Source organism: Dendropsophus ebraccatus, chromosome 4, assembly GCF_027789765.1.
Source record: "Dendropsophus ebraccatus isolate aDenEbr1 chromosome 4, aDenEbr1.pat, whole genome shotgun sequence".
NCBI classification, from domain to species: Eukaryota; Metazoa; Chordata; class Amphibia; order Anura; family Hylidae; genus Dendropsophus; species Dendropsophus ebraccatus.
The window spans coordinates 32,128,948-32,141,617 of record NC_091457.1 but is presented as its reverse complement, the minus strand read 5'-3'; the positions used below and the strand labels follow the sequence as shown (position 1 = coordinate 32,141,617).

Below are 12,670 nucleotides of genomic sequence, written 5' to 3'. Positions count from 1 at the left end.
AGGTTGGTGAAGGGCGACAATCTTGTTGCCCCCCCCCCACACACACACACACACACACACACACACAAAAAAAAACCTATACTGTGATCTATACAGATGCCCGCTTACTGTTTGCGACTTAGCACAGACCCCTCCTCACTCCTAGCTGTGTGGCTCAGCATCCTTCTCTGTTGTGCATGTGATGGTCACAAGAGGCTGCAGTGCAGAGGAAGATGCCAGGGCGTAGAGAGGGGAGGGCTCAGTGTTCTCACGTTGTGTTTGTTTTACAACAGGTTATCCAGGATTTTAAAAAAAAAAATAACAATTGCTTTTGGATGTGAGCTGTACTACCACACCCAAACTGAGGAGGAGAGTGACGCTGTTTCTGGAAAAAGCAATCTATGTTTTTTTACATGGTTTTAATTTTTACATGGTTATAATCCTTATTCACTATGAGTAATGGACAGTGGTGCCTTGGATTACAAACATAGTTTGTTCCGGGACCGTGCTTGTGCAAATGCACTCTTAAACTAAAGCAAATTTTCCCATAAGAAATCATTGAAATGTAGACAATTGGCTCCACACCCCAAAAATAATTTTTTATTCTGAATAGCATATATAACTAATGAAAGAAACATTTAGAAATAGCTGAATATGTCATATTATAAATTACTGTACAGTATAGCAATCAGCATGTGGCGTATAATGTATAGTAAGTGCATAAACCTGAAAAAAAACTGCAGCAGTTTTGGAGATGCAGATCCCCATTAGGGCTGGGCGATTAATCGAATTAATTCGATTAATCGTCCAGAACGTTGAAATCGATTTGATTTTTTGTGAAAATCGTAAATTCGATTTTCACAAAAAATCATTTCGGGCTGCGGTGCCGGGGAGAAGCTGAGAGAAGGGGGGTTGCGGTGCGGGCCGGCGGGAGAGCTGTGGAGGGGCGGTGTGGGTGAGCGGGGAGAAGATGCTGGAGAGGGGCGGTGCAGTGCCGGCGGCCTCCAGCCACTGACAGCGCCGCCGCTGATCTGCCCCCGCCCCTTCCACTGAGCGTCCCACTCCCCTCCCGGCCAGATATGGAGGTCCCGGGTCTGTGGAGGAGGAGGCCGCAGGGACTACAGTAGGTGGTGATCGCGGCGCTGCTCGTCCTGGAGCTATACAGCGGGATCGGGGGGCTCGGTGCAGACCCCCGTTCCCGCTGTATAGCTCCGTGACCCGCAGCTATGCGATCACCACCTACTGTAGTCCCTGCGGCCTCCTCCTCCACAGACCCGGGACCTCCATATCTGGCCGGGAGGGGAGCGTGTGTGTGGAGGTGAGAGGAGGAGGAGATGTATGTGCCCTCCTGCTCCAATCACCTCCAGCTGCACCAGTCACCCCCCAATCCCCTCATTGTTCCCTCAGTGTCCCCCCCCCAGTCCCCTTCAGTGTCCCCCCCAGTCCCCTTCAGTGTCCCCCCAATCCCCTCATTGTTCCCTCAGTGTCCCCCCCCCAGTCCCCTTCAGTGTCCCCCCCCAGTCCCCTTCAGTGTCCCCCCGTCCCCTCATTGTTCCCTCAGTGCCCCCCCCAGTCCCCTCATTGTTCCCTCAGTGTCCCCCCCCAGTCCCCTTCAGTGTCCCCCCCAGTCCCCTTCAGTGTCCCCCCGTCCCCTCATTGTTCCCTCAGTGTCCCCCCCCCCAGTCCCCTCAGTGTCCCCCCAATCCCCTCATTGTTCCCTCAGTGTCACCCCCAGTCCCCTTCAGTGTCCCCCCCCAGTCCCCTTCAGTGTCCCCCCCCAGTCCCCTTCAGTGTCCCCCCCCCCAGTCCCCTTCAGTGTCCCCCCCCCAGTCCCCTTCAGTGTCCCCCCCAGTCCCCTTCAGTGTCCCCCCCATCCCCTCATTGTTCCCTCAGTGTCCCCCCCCGTCCCCTTCAGTGTGTCCCCCCCAGTCCCCTTCAGTGTGTCCCCTCATTGTTCCCTCAGTGTCCCCCCCAGTCCCCTCAGTGTCCCCCCAGTCCCCTTTAGTGTCCCCCATTGTCCCTCCAGTCCCCCAGTGTCACCCCAGTCCCCTTTAGTGTCACCCCAGTCCCCTTTAGTGTCACCCCAGTCCCCTTTAGTGTCACCCCAGTCCCCTTTAGTGTCACCCCAGGCCCCTTTAGTGTCACCCCAGTCCCCTTTAGTGTCACCCCAGTCCCCTTTAGTGTCCCCCATTGTCCCTCCAGTCCCCCAGTGTCACCCCAGTCCCCTTTAGTGTCACCCCAGTCCCCTCAGTGTCCCCCCCAGTCCCCTCAGTGTCCCCCCAGTCCCCTCAGTGTCCCCCCAGTCCCCTCAGTGTCCCCCCAGTCCCCTCAGTGTCCCCCCAGTCCCCTCAGTGTCCCCCCAGTCCCCTTTAGTGTCCCCCATTGTCCCTCCAGTCCCCCAGTGTCACCCCAGTCCCCTTTAGTGTCACCCCAGTCCCCTTTAGTGTCACCCCAGTCCCCTTTAGTGTCACCCCAGTCCCCTTTAGTGTCACCCCAGTCCCCTTTAGTGTCACCCCAGTCCCCTTTAGTGTCACCCCAGTCCCCTTTAGTGTCACCCCAGTCCCCTTTAGTGTCATCCCAGTCCCCTTTAGTGTCATCCCAGTCCCCTTTAGTGTCACCCCAGTCCCCTTTAGTGTCCCCCAGTGTCACCCCAGTCCCCTTTAGTGTCACCCCAGTCCCCTTCAGTTTTACCCCAGTCACCCCTTATCTATACCTGTACTACTACACCCCTTATCCACTATACCTCCACTCCTACACCCCCTATCCACTATACCTCCACTCCTACACCCCCTATCTACTATACCTCCACTCCTACACCCCCTATCCACTATACCTCCACTCCTACACCCCCTATCCACTATACCTCCACTCCTACACCCCCTATCCACTATACCTCCACTCCTACACCCCCTATCTACTATACCTCCACTCCTACACCCCCTATCCACTATACCTCCACTCCTACACCCCCTATCCACTATACCTCCACTCCTACACCCCCTATCCACTATACCTCCACTCCTACACCCCCTATCCACTATACCTCCACTCCTACACCCCCTATCCACTATACCTCCACTCCTACACCCCCTATCCACTATACCTCCACTCCTACACCCCCTATCTACTATACCTCCACTCCTACACCCCCTATCCACTATACCTCCACTCCTACACCCCCTATCCACTATACCTCCACTCCTACACCCCCTATCCACTATACCTCCACTACTACACCCTACGTAGATGGAGGCACAAACATGATTTCCTATACTATATGGGGCCTCTGTTACACTGGAAATCAATACAGTTGTTGTCTAAAATATTAAAATAGTATCTGATGCTGCAGGGAGAAAATGTTCTGTTTATTTAGCAAAAAAGGAAAAAAATCGAGATTTAAATCGAGAATCGTCAAAAAATTTTAAAAAATCGAGATTTTATTTTTTGCCCATATCGCCCAGCCCTAATCCCCATAATGCAGTAGCGTAGTACAACAGGCTAGAACAGAGAAGCAGGGCTGCTGTCAGAGGTCGGTGTGGTCACATGACAGCAATGGGGAAGAAGTGTGTGTTCAGCATGGACCAATCAGGAAGTCAGAATGAGAGCTGTGCAGGGGAACAGAGCCATTCTGTCAGAGTGTAAGTGCAGGCACATAATAACAGGATTGGAGAGGATGGGAAACACAAGGGCTGACAGACTGCAGGGAGCATGAAGGAATAAGCAGGACATATGTGGGCACATACATGCAGCGCTCTCTGTACAGGGAGAGAGGGGTTACAGCTATGAAGAGATTACCTCCACAGTCCTGTCCCCTGATGCAAGCCCCAGCCTGAAGTGGATCTTCTATGATTTGGAAGGTGAGGGAGAATTTCTGGGTTGGAGTACAGTGCTGTAGACCCCGCTATGTAGACCCCACTCCCTTTAAGACATGTTCATTCTTCAGCGCGGACAGGGCAGGAGCGCGCACCTCCCATAGCCTCCCATTATGAGCGGGAGGCTAACGGCATTCCGCTAGTTTTGCTCAGTGGGAACGGGGCCTTAGTCAAAGCTGCTGCGGAAAATCCACTGCAATACGGTACGTGTGAAGCTACCCATAGAAACTATTCTTTTACTCTAACCAAAATCTTTTTTTTCCCAACGTTATAATTAATGCAATTCATGGAAAGACATACTAAGCAGCGCTTACTAGCAACGCACATATTACAGCAGTGTGCCCGCTAGTGGTTGACTTGTAAAATTATTGAACATACTCAACAGAATGAAAAGGACCCTTAATCTTTCCTCAAAACTAAAATTCTCCATTCCCCTTATTAGTTTTGTACCTTTTCCAGGTCTTTGGCATCGTTTCTCTGAATTGAGGCTCATAACAGCATACTCCAGATGAGGCTGCACCAAACTGGTAATATTATATCCCTGTCTCGAGAGTCCATGCCTGTTTTAATGCATGGACAATATCCTGCTGGATATCAATGCTATGTTCACACTACGTTGCCATTGGCAACAACAGCCGTACTTTGTACGCTGTGGAACACTGCTTATTCTTCTATGGGATCCCGGCCTTAGTATACGCTCCGGCCGGGATTCCATGCCAGTTTTCTGCGGCCGCTATTGACTAGCCGTAGAAAGACCTGTCAGTTCACACAATGAAGTGAGCGGCTCCGGCCCATGAGGGTTCTGAGGGAACTGAGTTACAAAACCCCACCCAAACTGCAGACAAGAGTGGTACTGTCTCTGGAAGAAAGTAGCCATGTTTTTGTAGCACTGGATAACCCCTTTAAAGGGGTTGTTCAACACATTTTTTTTCTTTCAATTCAACTGGTGCCATAAAGTGCCAGAGATCATCCTCTTTAACCTGAACCCACGGATTGATCGGTGCCAGCACGGGGAAGCTGTCTGCAGTTTGGGTGGGGTTTTGTAACTCAGTTCCATTGAAGTGAGTGGAGCTTAAAGGGGTTATCCAGCACTACAAAAACATAGCCACTTTTGCCCAACTCTTGTCTCCAGTTCAGGTGTGGTTTGCAATTAAGCGCCATTAACCTCAATGGAACTGAGTTTTAAACCCCACCCAATCTGGAGACAAGAGTGGTGCAAAAGTGGCCATGTTTTTGTAGCACTAAATAACCCTTTTAACTGCAAACCACACCTAAACTGGAGAAAAGAGTGGTGCTGTCTCTGAAAGAAAGTGGTTTTTGTAGTGCCGGTTAACCCCTTTAAGAGATGCCTCTGGAACCAGCTGGGGAGCTCATCTCTCAGGCAGAACTGTCTCAGGCGTATGGTCAAGAGAAGAAAGAGACCTCCCTTCAAATGTAAGGGAATTGAGAGCTATTCATCAAGCAAAACAAAACAGGGAGGTACCAGATCCAAGGCCTTAAAGAAGTGGAGAGAATTTTTACACAGGCAAAGGCAAAGATAAAACAGGTTATCCCCAGCACATTTCAGAGGAGCTCACAACATCTTAGCAGGTCGACTCAGCCGAGGGCTGACAGTCCTGGGAGAATGGTCCCTAGACAAGGTAAGGTATCCTTGTCTAGGGATCAGATAGTCGTCAGAAAGAAATTCTCTAAGATAGGCAATGCCAAAGTGATTACTGTACTGTGCTGTTCTGAGGTCAAGTTGCTAATGAACACACTGCAATGATCAAACAGCGCTGATGTTCAGGTTCATTAGAACTTGAACCATCGGCATTTGACTCCCGCTGCCTTCCTGTTCCGTGGGGAAGGTGGGGACAGCCTAAGTACTGCCTGGAAACAGGGATGCAGCCTAGGTAATAGGCTATATCCCTGTTTTCCAGGTGGTACTCGGGCTGTCTTCACCTTCCCCATGGAACAGGAAGGCAGCGGGAGTCAAATGCCGATGGTTCGAGTTCTAATGAACCTGAACATCAGCGCTGTTCGATCATCTAGAGATCTTCAGGGGAGCTGCAGCTGCACATTTGGTCACAGTAAGCATATGGCAGACTGATAGGCCTTATAACAGTGTCCTGAGCTTTTTTCTTCACTCATTCATGTGCATTTTAAAGAGAACTGTGATATCCAACAACTGGTAGCATTTTATTTTTTGACTCTATTTAGCCACCCTGCTTCCCATTTATCAGTGCCTTTAGTGTCAATGTCAATTGAGCCATTTGTGCCATATTTCTTGCACTAGGGGGAAGTCACCACTACTTAGAACAAAAAAAACAAAAAATGGAGTGGTAGCTAGAAATGGATAGATTTCTTGGGACACACTACAGGTTAACTTTACCAAAAAGAAAACCTTCAGGGCACGTTCACACTTACCGGATCCGCAGCGTATTTTTCCGCAGCAGATTTCATTTAAATAACTGAACACAGCATCAAAGCTGCACCATCAAATCTGCTGCGGATTTCCAGTGAAGATGCCGAAGTTTCCCCTTCCCTGCTTTAGTCTAACTGTAATAGCTGAGGTTTACCTATCATTTACAGCTGCTCGATCACATAAAGATTTAGACACTCATGTAGTATAACATATTTGACCTCAAATGGAGTTTACTGTAGTTTTCAGAGTATGTCTAAATTAACCAGAGAACCTGTGATATCCAACAACTGGTAGTAATTTATTTAGCCATGTGAACAGAAAGGCTTCTTGCTGCTTCTTTTGACATTCTCTTGGTCGGCAGTGACCCTGGCACCGATCACCATCGTTTGATCACTGTCTTTAACTAGTGTTGAGCGGACCTGTCAAACAGTTTGTGTTAGGCAACATTCTCAGAACCCTTGGCATTTGATTCCCGGTGGCTGCAGAAGTTGGATACCGCCCTTAGGCTTCCAGGAAAACGTGGTATACAGCCTATGGCCTATGTTTGTACGGGGTGGCATCAAACTTCTGCAGCCACAAGGAATTCAACGGGGCGCATTCAGGTTCAGAGAAGATTGCCATACCTACACAGTTTGACAGGTCTGCTCAACACTATTTCTAACATCATTTTTTTTTCATTCACAGAAATAGTTCTCACTTTATTTTATTCTGGGAACACTGTTTCAGAGGTACCAGCAATATAACAAATCATGTTCCATAAAAGGTCAAGAGTTAAGTCTGTGACATACAGTTTTGTTTAAAGCAGGGGTGGGGAACCTCCGGCCCGTGGGCCGCATCCGGCCCCTGAGACCTCCCGATGCGGCCCGCGGCCCGCAGCTCCCCTGTGATGCTCGCCGCTCTGCTGGGGAAGAAGCCGGCATACACCGCATCCTCCGGTGTCTGTGACAGCTGGCGGACACCGGAGGATGCTGTCTGTGCCGGCTTCTTCCCCAGCAGAGCGGCGCGTGTCTTTAGTCTCTTGCGGGCCGCGCGCGATGACGTCATTTCATCGCGCGCCGCCTGCAGGAGAAGACCGGCACAGAGGACCTGGGAGAGAAGAGGACCTGGACTGCGTGGGAGCGGAGGTAAGGTGAGTGGGATGTTTATTTTTTTATTTGGGGGTTAACTAGGATCCCAGGGACATGACTGATGGGGGGGGACAACTAGGCTACCAGGGACATGACTGATGGGGGGGACAACTAGGCTACCAGGGACATGACTGATGGGGGGGGGGACAACTAGGCTACCAGGGACATGACTGATGGGGGGGGACAACTAGGCTACCAGGGACATGACTGATGGGGGGGGGACAACTAGGCTACCAGGGACATGACTGATGGGGGGGGACAACTAGGCTACCAGGGACATGACTGATGGGGGGGGACAACTAGGCTACCAGGGACATGACTGATGGGGGGGGACAACTAGGCTACCAGGGACATGACTGATGGGGGGGGACAACTAGGCTACCAGGGACATGACTGATGGGGGGGACAACTAGGCTACCAGGTAATGTAGTAAACGGACTGGCACCAGGGAACTAATCAAAGGATGAGTGCAAGTCCCAACAGCCAAGAATACATATATGCCACAAGAAAAAAAGACTGAAAAAATTGGACTGCACCTCACAAATGATGTAAATTGATAGAAATTTTATTATACATAAATGCTGGGAACAAACAAAAACCATAAAAACAATTAAAAAATACCACCAAACCACCGACCCGATACGGCCAGGTGGTACCTAGACCACTGAAAAATTTATTAGATGATGGCCATACTCTTCATCAAGGAATGAATAAATAAATAAATATATAGATAAATATATAAATAAATGTGTGAATAAATAACTATATTGAAACAAATGAATATATACAATGACCAGACGCGGTAATATCTCAAATCCCCTGTGCTAAAGCTCACTGAATCACAAAAATAAATACATCATGACAATGCAAGTAATCAGAAAGTGCAAGTGCAAGCAAAGTGCAAAGAAGAGGGGGTAAGTGCAATACAACCACTTATGGCCATCTCTCAGTGGGTAGGAGAGAACATCCCACGCGTTCCGTCACATGGACTTCCTCAGGGATGAGTGCTATTGTCCCCAATGCTACTATATATAGGCAGTATTATAAATGAATACATAGTAAACAGGTGTATGGCTTAAACAGTACTCACAGACATGTGTGGAAGACGCAGATCGGCGGACCCCGCATGGACCCGGCGCCATCTTGTTCCGGTCACGTGATGTATCACATGACGTAAAAGATCACCTGATATCTAACCTAAAATACGAAAAGTCTGGGATCTAACCTAGTCTAAGTGCACAAATATGTGCACAGCGCATGCGCAACGGAGGCAAAACTAAAGGTATATAAATAAACTCAAACGAGTACCAAGCAATATGTAAGGTGCATCCAACTAAAATAAAGATAGATAACATAAGAATAGATATATAGTATAACTCATGATAATAAAAATTACACACAATACAAACATGATAATAATAAGAATGATAATGGTAAGTGTAAAAGTAAGATGGAGCGCAACGCCGGATTTGGGAGCGCTTTATGCAAGCAACACACAATATGCGCATATATGCAATAGGCGTTGTTTGGCATGCGCAACAGCAAGGTTTTTGACCGTACCTAGTATTTTGATTTTGGTGCACCTAACATGGCATCTTCTATGTTCCAGAATATATATATCTCGTGTGTGGAGCATCTTGTCCCCCCTGTCTCTACGTGGAAGAATGATCCTCCCAGACTGGCAATGAGAATGACCCTCCTTTGTTCTGGAGCTATGCCGTCTTCCCTGTCCTCCTGTGGTATCTTGTCTGCTTTCCCTTGGTGGAACTCGGCAGGGGACTGGAGGACATTTTTTGGAGCGAGACTTTTCTTTTTCTTCCCCTATATCATATTTTAAAGAAAAAGAACTTCATCCCTTGGGTATACCCATTACAAACCAATCAATTTTGGTTCCTTGCTTGGACTTTTGACTCTGGACCATTACTCATTTTGGTTTATTATAAGCCCTTTTTATGTCTTGATTATGTATATATGTATATATTTTGCATACAGTGCACTATGTCATGTGTGGGATGTTCATTCGGTATTCCTCTTATTGGACCTGGCGCCATCTTGTACGGTTTTCTATTAATATATATTTTTTCATTCTTATATACGGTTGTACGGTTTCTATTAATTTAGTTTTTCATTCTCATATATATTCTTATAATTTATACCATTGCTTTTTTATATTTATGTTATGGTATACAAGAGATTGATTATGTTTCGATCACGTGGATGGAGGCGCGTGTATGAACACGAATGAATGTGGGTTTTCATTATATCATTATATTTATTATTTTTATGAATTCCATATTTCCACATTCATTGTTGTGGGTTTGCTAGCGCATATACTGTGGGCATTCACATGTATTCTGGAGCTTGTCTGGTATCTATTATGCTTGGTTTGATACACACATATATATATGCATATACGTGTAGAGTCTATATTATTCCACACTTTATTTAATTGCTGGGTCACTTTAACACTTAATACTTATCTATTTTATGAATTCATATATAATTTTTTGTGACCCGCCTATTGCATATATGCGCATATTGTGTGTTGCTTGCATAAAGCGCTCCCAAATCCGGCGTTGCGCTCCATCTTACTTTTACACTTACCATTATCATTCTTATTATTATCATGTTTGTATTGTGTGTAATTTTTATTATCATGAGTTATACTATATATCTATTCTTATGTTATCTATCTTTATTTTAGTTGGATGCACCTTACATATTGCTTGGTACTCGTTTGAGTTTATTTATATACCTTTAGTTTTGCCTCCGTTGCGCATGCGCTGTGCACATATTTGTGCACTTAGACTAGGTTAGATCCCAGACTTTTCGTATTTTAGGTTAGATATCAGGTGATCTTTTACGTCATGTGATACATCACGTGACCGGAACAAGATGGCGCCGGGTCCATGCGGGGTCCGCCGATCTGCGTCTTCCACACATGTCTGTGAGTACTGTTTAAGCCATACACCTGTTTACTATGTATTCATTTATAATACTGCCTATATATAGTAGCATTGGGGACAATAGCACTCATCCCTGAGGAAGTCCATGTGACGGAATGCGTGGGATGTTCTCTCCTACCCACTGAGAGATGGCCATAAGTGGTTGTATTGCACTTACCCCCTCTTCTTTGCACTTTGCTTGCACTTGCACTTTCTGATTACTTGCATTGTCATGATGTATTTATTTTTGTGATTCAGTGAGCTTTAGCACAGGGGATTTGAGATATTACCGCGTCTGGTCATTGTATATATTCATTTGTTTCAATATAGTTATTTATTCACACATTTATTTATATATTTATCTATATATTTATTTATTTATTTATTTATTCATTCCTTGATGAAGAGTATGGCCATCATCTAATAAATTTTTCAGTGGTCTAGTTACCACCTGGCCGTATCGGGGCCGGTGGTTTGGTGGTATTTTTTAATTGTTTTTATGGTTTTTGTTTGTTCCCGGCATTTATGTATAATAAAATGTCTATCAATTTACATAATTTGTGAGGTGCAGTCCAATTTTTTTCAGTATTTTTTTCTTGTGGCAACTAGGCTACCAGGGACATGCCTGATGGGGGTGGGGGGGAATAACTAGGCTACCAGAGACATGGCTGATGGGGGGGGGAATAACTAGGCTACCAGGGACATAACTGATGGGGGGGGGGGGGACAACTAGGCTACCAGGGACATAACTGATGGGGGCGGGGGGACAACTAGGCTACCAGGGACATGCCTGATGGGGGTTAACTAGGCTACCAGGGACATGCCTGATTGGGGGGGGGGGGGAATAACTAGGCTACCAGGGACATGCCTGATGGGGGGGGGACAACTAGGCCACCAGGGACATGACTGATGGGGGGGACAACTAGGCTACCAGGGACATGACTGATGGGGGGGACAACTAGGCTACCAGAGACATGACTGATGGGGGGGGACAACTAGGCTACCAGGGACATGACTGATGGGGGGATAACTAGGCCACCAGGGACATGACTGATGGGGGGATAACTAGGCTACCAGGGACATGACTGATGGGGGGATAACTAGGCCACCAGGGACATGACTGATGGGGGGGACAACTAGGCTACCAGGGACATGACTGATGGGGGGGACAACTAGGCTACCAGAGACATGACTGATGGGGGGGACAACTAGGCTACCAGGGACATGACTGATAGGGGGATAACTAGGCCACCAGGGACATGACTGATGGGGGGATAACTAGGCTACCAGGGACATGACTGATGGGGGGATAACTAGGCCACCAGGGACATGACTGATGGGGGAGACAACTAGGCTACCAGAGACATGACTGATGGGGGGGGGACAACTAGGCTACCAGGGACATGACTGATGGGGGGGACAACTAGGCTACCAGAGACATGACTGATGGGGGGGGAATAACTAGGCTACCAGGGACATGCCTGATGGGGGTTAACTAGGCTACCAGGGACATGACTTGGGGGTTAACTAGACTACAAGGGGCATCACTGGGGGTTAACTACAATAGCAGGGGCACTAGGGGAACAATACTATGCCTTATCCTGGGTGCTGCAAACCCCCGCTACTAACTGCCGCGCACGGTATGCGGCCCTCGAATGATTTTATTAATGCCCGACCGGCCCTCGACATGGAAAAGGTTCCCCACCCCTGGTTTAAAGAGTATGTAAAGAGTACAAAAGGTGCAGTGTACCGTTTTTTTTCCCTATGCATCTAAGATTACTTTTTTGTGTGTGTGTGAGTGCACTGAACCTGGAAGCACTGCAATGCCTGGAGAGGACAGAGCAAGCTCTTTCTCCATCTCAATGTTCTAAAAATCCATTTACTATCTGATCCAGATAGGGAACATATCAGAGATTAAACTAATAAGAACAGATACTACACTGGATCTTATCCAAAAGGCCTAGACGCAATCTACGATTACTTCTTGGTTTCATCTCCACAATATGAACCAGCTGATGCCATGCAACAGTGCAGACACTTTCCCACAATACCCCTTGTTTGCATGTGAAACTAAATGTGAAAGATTGGCGACTGCAGTTTAAAGGGGTTATCCAGCGCTACAAAAACATGGTCACTTTCCCCCTACTGTTGTCTCCAGTTTGGGTGGGGTTCTGAAACTCAGTTCCATTGAAGTAAATGGAGCTTAATTGCAAACCACACCTGAACTGGAGACAACAGTAGGGGGAAAAGTGGGCATGTTTTTGTAGCGCTGGATAACCCCTTTAAGGGTAAATTCACACGGGCGTCTCGCATAAAAAAAAAAAAAGCAAATAATCAGCAATA

General features: G+C 47.4%; 1 pseudogene; it reads right to left on the bottom strand.

The window, feature by feature from the left end:
- Window positions 1-12,120: 12,120 nt before the first annotated feature.
- LOC138790160 (U2 spliceosomal RNA) lies at window positions 12,121-12,298 on the bottom strand (annotated as a pseudogene).
- Between the last annotated feature and the right edge of the window lie 372 nt (window positions 12,299-12,670).